Here is an 11,037-nt window from a genome sequence, read left to right as displayed (position 1 = left end):
TGATAGTTAACTCTACTTCATTTACACAAGATTACAAGGCATCCAATATTTACAATTAACCATCTTATCTTGCATATCAATCTAGTAGTTAACATAACTTGGAAAATCTATAATATCTAGTTCACTAAGCTATCCAAGTATGCAGATATATGCTACTTGTCTTATTGTTACATAAGCTACTCTTTCAACGGATGTTGAAAATGATCATCCGTTGAAAGCTACAAAATTACTTAACTAAAATTTATTAAGTGTTTTGTTCAAGTTATCATCAGGTACACAACATATTCCTAACAGTTTTGTATCTTTATAAATACATCATATTCGTCTTTCTCGTTTTTAATATTAAAATTCGTCGGGGCTTTTCTTCACAAAATCAGCAGGCTTCTAAACTTCATAGAAAATTCATCGTAAGTCGGAATTCATTGATTCTGGACTTTTTGAAAATGTCTTTTCGTTCTCTACAACTTTTGTGCTTCGTGTTTTCCAAGAAAATGTCATTTAGACGGTCAAAAGGCTAAATAAGGAACTGTTCAGAATTAGAATCGTGGAGATATTCGAGATTTTAGATGTTTCATTTTTGATGGGTTGCTAACGATTGATTATCTGCTCTACTATGAATTATCTGTTTGCATGATTGAGTCTATTCATTGCTCTGTATTACTTATATTCTTACGTATTCTGTAATTAACTTGTCGTTGCTCTGTATTATTTGTTTGCCTACATGTTTTGTAAGTGAATATCCGTTCCTCCGTATATTTTAAAACATGAATTATCTGTTTGACTATATAAGTGAATCTTTATTGTTCCGTATGTATTGTATAATGTGTCTTATTATGTGTGATTAGGTGTTCTTCGATATTTGTTTAGTTATTATAAGTATGATATGAATATGTGATTAATAAGATAATAAATTTTCAGAAATCCCCAGTCTTAGTCATGTATAAGAATTAGAACTTAATCTTTGGGTAGTGTGATACATAGAACTTAGAACTAGTTTACGCACGTTTCGGAACACATCGATATATTGTCAAGCTTTGGTTTCACTTGACGAGGGACGTAAACTAGTCCCCCATCGAATAAGAATAAGAACTCGGTCAGTTGGAAAGTGTGGCATAAAGTATAAGATATCAGTCACTAGCAAAGTGTGGCATAAGGTGTGATTTAGGACTGTGGGGCTAAATATAAAAATTTGTTATTAAGATTTATTGATTGATTAAGAATTATGATAATATGCATTATAGAATATATTGTGTGATTTGTTTTGATCCTTTTCATAGAAAATATACTGTGTGATCTTCGTTATCGAATATTTGTGAAATCCTATATGATAGATGTTACGTTTTATGTGTCCAGATTGTGTTTCGAAAAGATAAAAATATAATTTTGAGCCATTGGACGGTATTTTCTTGTTGGGCTTCGCAACTCATTCTTTCAATTTTCAGTTTTCGTGTAAGATTCGAGTGGGATAGGATTGAAGTTCGAGGACCTTAGGATCGAGTAGATTGACTTTTAGACTTTCGCTTTTAGCTGCGTGTTTGTAATAGTCACTTTTTTAATTAAACTTTAGATTAGTCAATTGTATTTTATTTAGTTTTTGTTTAGATTTAATAGTCCAGAAGTGGGGGCTGTTATAGTTGGTATCAAGAGCATACTGTCTTTCTGAGTGTATTAGGTATGAGACTACTACATTCCCTAGGATGCGTTCTAGTGGACTATACTTTAAGTTTGACCTATAGGAGATTAGTGGCGAATTTTGGAGTTTAGGATTGTTATGAATTTAGGGACCAAATTTTTAATAAGGAGAGTAGTATGTAATATGCCGTAATTTTTAGATTAATAATAATAAAGAATAATAGAATAATAAAGATTGAAATTTGATAAGGATTATGATTTAAAATTAGATTAGACTAATGGGCCTAAAATTTGGACTAGACTTTAATATGAATAACTTGTTGGTTAAGAAATAGGGTTTTATATCGTTATAAATACATCATATTCGTCTTCCTCCTTTTTAATATTAAAATTCGTAGGGGCTTTTCTTCACAAAATCAACAGTCTTGTAAAATTCGTAGAAAATTCATCGTAACTCGGAATTTGTTGATTCTGGACTTTTCGGAAAGGTCTTTTCATTCTCGACAACTTTCGTGCTTCGTATTTTCCAAGAAACATCGTTTAGATGGTCAAAGAGTCTAAATAAAGAACTGATCAGAATAGAAATCATGGAGATATTCGAGATTTTAGATGTTTCATTTTTGATGGGTTGCTAATGATTGATTATATGCTCTACTATGAATTGCCTATTTGCGTGATTGATGTAAGTAACTATTTATCAATCTGTATTACTTATTTGCTTACGTGTTCTGTAAGTAACTTTCCGTTGCTCTGTATTATTTGTTTGCGTATATGTTTTGTAAGTGACTATCCGTTCCTCCGTATATTTTAAAACATGAATTATATGTTTGATTACGTAAGTGAATCTTTATTGCTCCGTATGTATTGTGTAGCGTATCTTATTACTCCGATATTTGTTTAGTTATAATAAGTATGGTATGGTATGTGATTAATAAGTAAATGAATTTTCGGAAATCTCCAGTCTTCTTCATGTATAAAAATTAGAAATCGATCACTGGGTAGTGTGACACATAAAACTTAGAACTAGTTTGTGCATGCTCTGGAACACATCAATATCTTGGAAAGCATAAATTTCACTTAACGAGGGACGTAAACTAGCCCCCCATCGAATAAGAATAAGAACCCGGTCACTTGGAAAGTTTGGCATAAAGTATAAGATGCTGGTCACTAGCAAAATGTGGTATAAGGTGTGATTTAGGACTGTGTAACTAAAGATAAGAATTTATTATTAAAATTTATTGATTGATTAATAATTGTGATAATATGGATGATAGAATATGTTGTGAGATTTGTTTCGATCCTTGTCATAGAAAATATATTGTGTGATCTTTGTTATCGAATATTTGTATAATCCGATGTGATAGATGTTACGTGCTATGTGTCCAAATTATGTATTCGAAAAGATAAAAATATAATTTTGAGCTGTTGGACAATAGTTGCTTGCTGGGTTTCGCAGCTCATTCTTTCAATTTTCAGGTTTCGTCTAGGATTCAAGTTAGAAAATATTGAAGTTCGAGAATATTAATATTCGAGTAGATTTGATTTTGGAGTTCCGCTTTTAGCTGCGTGTTTGTAGTAGTCACTTTGTAATTGAATTTTAGATTAGTCAATTGTTTTTTATTTAGTTTTTGTTTAGATTTAATAATCCGAATGTGCGGGCTGTTACAGAGGAAGTAATAACTATTGTGATAATGAAAAATATCATCATTATCGTGTTAGATTAGAAATATAATAGGTGTTCGAAACTATAAAAAAATTATCTTTAAGGGTGCCATTCAGATTTGTTTTACAAAATTAATAATGAAACTCTTCTCCTTTATAAATTAGGTGTGAACTAAAAATTAATTTTTTAATAATAATTATATAATATTAAAAACAATCCGTATATCATACGGGTTTTAAACTAATATAATTAAAAAATATATAGTTTTTTATTATAAAAAAGATATCTATTCAACTTAGAAAAAAGATTTAATTATTTATTCAACTTACAAAAGGATTTGATTATTAAATTCAACTTAAAAAAGGATTCGATTATTTATTCAACTTAAAAATGGATTCGATTTATAACATAAAAATAGGACCTAAAGAAGAAAATTTTATTATTATTTTGTTAGGTCACACAACACTATACAATCAAATCGATTTAGAACATAAGTATGTAACAGTAATCAAGTTTATTCAATATAATAAGCTCTGTTACAGTAGGTTAAAATACTCTCTCAGTGATGAACAATATCACTAAGAGCTGCTAGGTTACAATGAATAATGTTCTCGTGAATGATAACACATATAGTGTAAACCCTAAGCTGTGTTTATATAGTACACAGTTACAAGATATCTTCTAATTGATATGGAATATAATTCTGTCTCCTAAAATATATCAATCAGATATTATCTTTTTACAAGTCTTCTAGTCGTCCAACTCTCCATGCATATCTTCTATTATTTTAGTCCAGATGCTCTCCTATAAAGCAGCTGCATTCCTTATCTGAAGTACCCACACTTAAGTCCTGATATAAATTCTGATGGCCTTAAGTTCTGATATAAGTTCTGACTTCAGTAAGTTCTGATTTCCAGTAAGTCCTGATAAATCATGATATTAAGTTCTGAAACTAAATAAATCAGATTCGACAAGACATCACAAATATATCTAACAATCACCCCCAACTTGTAAATTATGAAAAATATACAAGTTAATAGATTTGATGATGTCAAAAACATTTAAGTACAAATGCAATGAGAGTTTATTTAGACAACTAACTATAACTTAAAGTCCTTGCAGCTTTTACCAATCTTACTGAATCAATCTGAATCCAAAATGATTCTTGACAAAGTTTGATATCAGCTTATCTTCTACATTTCTCAGGACTTGAGCTAATGTAGCCTTCACTTGCTTCAATTCTTCATCTTGACTTCCAATCTGGTAGATGGCAGCCCTAAGTGCTGAGATGTGATTTCTTTCTAATCCATCACCAAGTCTGATTACCCTTGGATGAGATGAGTCTTCATTATAGCACAGACATTTCTCTTTCAGAATAACCTCAAGTTTAGCAGAATTCTTCTTCATTGGAATTTCACTTCCATCATCTTCAACTATCTTTGGAATAAATTCTGCAACCCTTGATCCATAGCTTTTGGCTTTATCCCTTATGGTCTTCATGATGAAATTTGACCATCTTCTCGTAATCTCAGACTTTATCTCCAAAAGAAAATGAAAGAATTGAAGTTCTTTCAGAGATTTATTCAGCACATCTGATTCTGACATTCTGTATGTTCTTCCATCTTCAAGAAACAGAAACAGCTTTTCCTTGACATTACTCTTATCATGAGCATCCAGTACCACTTGAACAGATATAACCTTGTCAAGATGTTTTTGTGTAACTTCCTCAAGTGGTTTTTCAGTTAATAAGAATGGATCTTTGATAGTTACTTCAACTCCTGTTTTTAGCTTGGCTTCGCTTGATCCTAACCCTGATCTGTCTCTTGCTTCTCTGGCATTCAATCCAACAGTCAAGAAATCAGATAGCAGTTGACTTTTCTTAGGATCTGATGGTTTAACATTTTTCCAGAGGTGTTTCTTCTTATCGGTAACTGTCATCTTTCCCAAATCAACTTGAGCTCTGTCAGAGGTTGATGTCTTGATGACTTGTTCAGGATTTACAGATTCTTCTGTAGCTTGCTTTTTTGAACTTTCTTCATTCTGAACAACTTGAGCTATGTCAGAGGTTGTCTTAGATTCCTCTATCATCTTTCTTCTTTACAGAGTTTCAACAGTTTCATCTTCAGGAGCAGCATCATCAAAAACCTTAACCATCTTGCACACAGGATTCATCAGAATTTGAGGAATCTTCATTTCCTGTTTCTTGACTGTCTCCCCAACTTTTCCTTTTCCCTTGTCTTTGGGATCAGTAGTGGTTTGAGATCTAGTGCTTGATCTTGGAATCTCTATGGCAGATCTTTCTTTTATCACAATGCCTTTTTCCTTAGGCCTCGAAGGTTTCTTTGCATTAGAAGCTTTAGACTTAGGATTTGTCTTCTCAGATGCAAATCTATCTTCTTCCTCATTTAGAGTCTCTAAATCCATTCCAGGATTATCCTTGAGAAATAATCTTTTAGCAATGTCTTCATCAAGAGTCTGAATCTTGGGATCCTTATAGTAGATAGTAGTCTCCCTTCCCTTAAGCTTCAGAGTTTGTAAAAACTTCTGAGAGTCTTGACTTCCAGACTGAATCAGAATATCAGGCTTTGTCATCAGACTTTGATCATCAGAACTTGCTTTCAGAACTTGAGCATTCACAGCTTCAGAACTTGTATTCTTCTGTGTAGAAGATTTGCTAGAATCAGAAAAAATAATTTCCGTGAAGAAACTTTGCTGCTTTGAACTAGACCTTTACCCTTGCTAGAGTTTTCCTGGTCATCTCCTTTATCATCCTTCTTCCTCAGAGTTTGGCTAGTTGAGCATTTGGACTTAACTACCTTCTCCCCCTTTTTGGCATCATCTGATAGGAGTAGAGAAAGAAGGAGGTCCACTGAAGATTGGATCTCAGTTAATTGAATTTGTTGAGCAGCTTGATTTTGTAAGACCTCATCCAATTGGGCCTCCTGCTTTTCTTGAACTTTCTCAATTGCTTCCACTTTCTCTTGAATAGGTCTGATAAACCTCTTTTTGTCTAATTTGATCTCCATGACTAGTTTATCAGCTGTTTCTTGAAGTTTATCAACCTTTGCTTGAGTTGTGGAGTGTAGACCTTGAAGAGATTTAGTACTGAGAGCAGTGACTTTAAGTTGTGTCTTAAAATTAGAATTTGTCAGCAACTCATCAGCTTTTGAAATATGATCTTTCAGAACATTTGAGCTTGGAATAGAGTCAGGTTCATTCAACTTCTTGGTCCATTCAACTCCTCTATGAGTTTCTTTCCATGGAACAGGAGCATCTTCTTCAACAAATTTAAGTAGTGCCTCCTTTCCAAGAATTGGAGTATTAACTGGAGAACTGTCTCCAGAACTTGATAATATCTCCTCATCTTCTGATAACACAAGAGTGTGTGTAGCTGAAGGAGATTCTGGAACTACTTCATCTGTTTCAGGATCCAAATCCAGAATTGGAGTAGTAGGAACATTAGCATTTAATGGAGAAACAGGTGGAGTTGACACATTTACTTGTGGTGCTTCCAGATACAAGACAGTTGGTATATGTAACCTATGAATATCAATTTCAGGACTTAATCCTGAATCTTCAACTGTAGTTGTTTCTTTGAATGGAGAGATAGGAGGTGTGATCACTGTGTCTGGAACAGTGTCTTCAGGTGCTGGAAGGGCTTCAATGACTATTGGTTCTGATGAGATCAGAGATTCCTGATCCCCTTCCAAAGCTTCTTCAGTATCCTCATATTGAGCTTGTGCAATTTTCACACCTGCTATCTTCTTCTTTGATCTGGACTTTGGTTGTGAAGGTGTTGCTTGAGCAGCATCAGAACTTAAAGTTCTTTTCTTTTTCAAAATTCCAGAACCCTCAGCTTCATTCTTTTTCTGAGGAGTTACCTCTTTAGCTTCAACTTCCTTCTGAAAAATTACCTTTCCAGCTTCTATTATCACAGGTTCTGATGCAGGAACCTGGACTTGTTCATCCTCATCTGATTCATCTCTCAGAATCAGCCTTCTATTTCTCCTTGGTTGAGATTGAGGAACATATTTAGTTCTTTTGGTTGTAGGCCTAGAGGGTATGTCAGATTTTACAACTGGCACATTTTGAGAAGTACAAGAGGTTGGTTTGGTTTTGAATTTGAGATGTGAGGTTTTGATGGTAGGTGTTGATGGTTGTGGTTGAGAGAATTGTGCTGGTTGGAAATAGGTTCTGATGGTAGGCTGTGGTTGAGAGCTGGAAGGCTGTGTTGGTGGAGGTTGAGAGGGTGCAACTGATAAGTGGCATTTTATACCACTTAGAACGTCTTAAAATGGCTTAAATTGGTGTCTTGAAATCAAGTATTTTGTGTATTTGATGCGTTTTTCTAGTGTTTATGCATTTCAGGGTATTAGTTGCATTTCGGAGGAGGAATCATCAAGAATAAGCCTTGGCATGTATTCACCATTGAGAGAGGAAAAGAACGGGCAGATTACGGCGAAGAAACGGAGCAAACCTGGAATTTTTCCAGTAGAGCCTTGCGCGCCCGCGCAGCAATGCTGAGCGGCCGCGCAGCAGCCTTGCGCGCCCGCGCAGAAATGCTGAGCGACCGCGCAGGGTCGGGGAAAAAGATATATTATTTTAGACTTCTACTTCTGTTTGGCTTCCAACTTCTATGTAATCTGAGTTTTATGGGACTATTATATAGGTAGATTTGAGACGTTTTTCACAGAGTAAAAAGAGGAGATTATGTTTTAGATTGTGTTTTGCAAGAAGCGAAGGAGATAAGGAAGAAGACCGATTTAGCACACAGCAACGAAGAGGAAGCATATATTCTTGTGATTCTTGTTTCGTTGTAACGTTGGATGCTAGTTTTCTTGCTTTGACTTATTTACTCTTGTGACGTACTCTGTTTTAATATAATCAGTTTAGTTATTATTTTCTTGTGTTTGTTTGTCATGATTTCATATGAACCCATGATGGCGATAAGTTCTATTATGGGCTAATCGTGATCATGGGGTTGCAACGGATTTATTATGGAATTCTTTAGTTAATTGTTTAATACTTTAGTATGTGATGATTGCATGATATCTAGTATTGATTGTGCGTATTCGTCTTATGTGCGTCGCGAACATATAAGATAGGGTGTTAATCTCTTGTGAAGCGACGGTGGATCTTGAGATTTAGAACTTGCCATGCTAGCATAGGTTCATGTACGTTGTGCATGATTAGTGGGTAACTCTAACAGTTTTATTTGCCCTATGTAATCAAAAGGAATAACTTGTGCTTAAATCGTTGTGTTGTCAATTTCTGTAGACATATAGGAACTCAACATAATTGATGACTATTCAACTTCTATCTTAATTGTGGATGTTTGGTAGAATGGTATTAGTACAATGAAAGTTGGCTTTTATCAGTTTCGTGTTATTCGATTAATATCATCACTGTCACATGCTAAAGGTAATAACAATGGTTATAGAAGGAAGTAATAATGAAGTTGTGATCTCATGAGTGTTTTATTATTGATAAATTGAAGTGTTAGTTAAGTGGTTAATTAAGTAGTTAATTATAGTTAATATTTAATCAACAATTTTAAGTGTTATTATCTTAACATTGAGAAGTAGTCATACATTGGTGAGTGAGTTAAATTAGACAATAAATTAGTCTGAGTCTCTGAGGGAACGAACTAGAAAGTATTCTATATTACTTGCGAACGCGTATACTTGCGTGAATATTAGTGCGTGATTTCGCCCTAACAAGTTTTTGGCGCCGCTGCCGGGGACTCGGCGTATTTGTTTAGTTTATGTACTTACCATCATTAGTCATTAGGACTCAGTGGTTAGGACGTAGTAGTTAATTACTCTTTTCGGTTGTGTTTCAGGTACTTTAGCAAACGTTTATGCAAACTCGTTCTCGTGCTCGCAAGAGGACCTTAGATACAGCTGAGGAGAAAGACGAAGTTCTTGATACACCGGAGAAGTTAGATTTTGAGGATTCGGATTCAGGAACTGAGCAGAAAGAACCAGTAAACATGGGAGATCGTATTGTTCAAGCTGATCCAGCTCTTATGGATTTTTCTCGGCCTAAAATTGATGACATTCAGTCAAGCATCCTTCATCCGGCTATTCAAGCTAACACCTTTGAAATCAAGCCGGGCACTATTCAGATGGTGCAGAATTCTGTTTCTTTTGGAGGAGCGGCAACTGAAGACCCCAACATGCATATAAGGAATTTTGTCGAGATCTGCAGCACTTTTAAGTATAATGGCGTGACTGATGAGGCTATCAAGTTGAGGCTTTTCCCATTCTCACTGAGGGATAAGGCTAAAGACTGGTTACATTCTGAACCAGCCGGGTCCATCACTATGTGGCAAGATCTTGCGCAAAAGTTTCTGGTGAAGTTTTATCCAATGGCAAAGACTGCTGCTATGAGGAGTGCTCTTACTCAATTTGCGCAGCAACCTACAGAATCTATGTGCGAGGCTTGGGAACGCTACAAGGAAATGTTGAGAAAATGTCCACATCATGGAATGCCGGATTGGATGGTAATCACTGGTTTTTATAATGGTTTGGGGGCCCAATCTCGGCCCATGCTCGATGCAGCAGCTGGAGGCGCCTTATGGGCTAAAAGCTATACTGAGGCGTATAATCTTATCGAGACGATGGCTGCAAATGAGCATCAAAACTCAACTCAGAGGATGACGTCAGGCAAGGTCGCAGGTATTCTGGAAGTTGATGCAGCCACCGCTATTGCAGCCCAGCTCCAAGCGCTATCAATGAAGGTTGATTCTCTGGCTACGTATGGAGTTAATCAAATAGCTATGGTTTGTGAGCTTTGTGCAGGTTCTCATGCTACGGATCAGTGTTCTCTTGTCAACGAATCTGTTCAATATGTGAATAATTATCAGCGACAACAGCAGCCTGTGCCAGCGACCTATCATCCTAACAACAGAAATCATCCAAATTTCAGCTGGGGGAATAATCAGAATGCTATTCAGTCACCATATCAGCAAGGAGTAAGTAAACAGTTTAACCCACCTGGATTCCAGCAACCACAGCAGTATGCTACAAGGCAATCATATCCTCAACAGGGAAGTGCAGCTGCACCTACTAGTGCTGATTTTGAGGAACTTAAGCTGTTGTGCAAGAGTCAGGCGGTTTCTATCAAGACTTTGGAAAATCAAATCGGTCAATTAGCCAATGCAGTGCTCAATCGTCAACCTGGCACTCTTCCCAGTGACACGGAAGTACCAGGCAGGAAGGAAGCTAAAGAGCAAGTCAAGGCTATTACCTTAAGGTCTGGAAAAGTAGCTGATGCTGAAAAGGCAAAAGAAGTCGAAGCTGAAGTTAGAGATGAAGAATTTAAGCAAAAGGAGAAAGCGGCGGAACCAAGGAAGACTACTGTTGAACACACTCTGCCTGAGGCTAATACAGGGGAGAAACAGCTCTATCCTCCACCACATTTTCCTAAGAGATTGCAGCAACAAAAGCTGGATAGACAGTTCGGGAAGTTTCTGGAGGTGTTCAAGAAACTTCACATCAATATACCTTTCGCTGAGGCTCTGGAACAAATGCCTAGTTATGCGAAGTTTATGAAGACTATTCTTTCAAGAAAGGTGAAACTAGATGACCTTGAAACCGTTGCTCTCACGGAAGAATGCAGCGCTGTTCTGCAACAAAAGTTACCACCAAAACTGAAAGATCCAGGAAGCTTCACCATTCCTTGCACCATTGGCAATCTAACTTTTGACAAGTGCCTTTGCGATTTGGGAGCAAGCATTA

At 35.9% G+C, this 11,037-nt stretch overlaps 1 non-coding gene across 1 annotated transcript; it reads right to left on the bottom strand.

The window, feature by feature from the left end:
* Nucleotides 1–9,680: 9,680 nt before the first annotated feature.
* Nucleotides 9,681–9,787, bottom strand: LOC141669353 (small nucleolar RNA R71). Its single transcript, XR_012553639.1, has one exon. It is a non-coding gene; the product is annotated as a small nucleolar RNA R71 (small nucleolar RNA).
* Nucleotides 9,788–11,037: the final 1,250 nt, after the last annotated feature.

The sequence above is a fragment of the Apium graveolens genome, chromosome 6 (genome assembly GCF_009905375.1).
Source record: "Apium graveolens cultivar Ventura chromosome 6, ASM990537v1, whole genome shotgun sequence".
Taxonomy (NCBI): Eukaryota; Viridiplantae; Streptophyta; class Magnoliopsida; order Apiales; family Apiaceae; genus Apium; species Apium graveolens.
The sequence above is the reverse complement of the archived record's forward strand: the minus strand, read 5'-3'. Positions and strand labels throughout refer to the sequence as shown.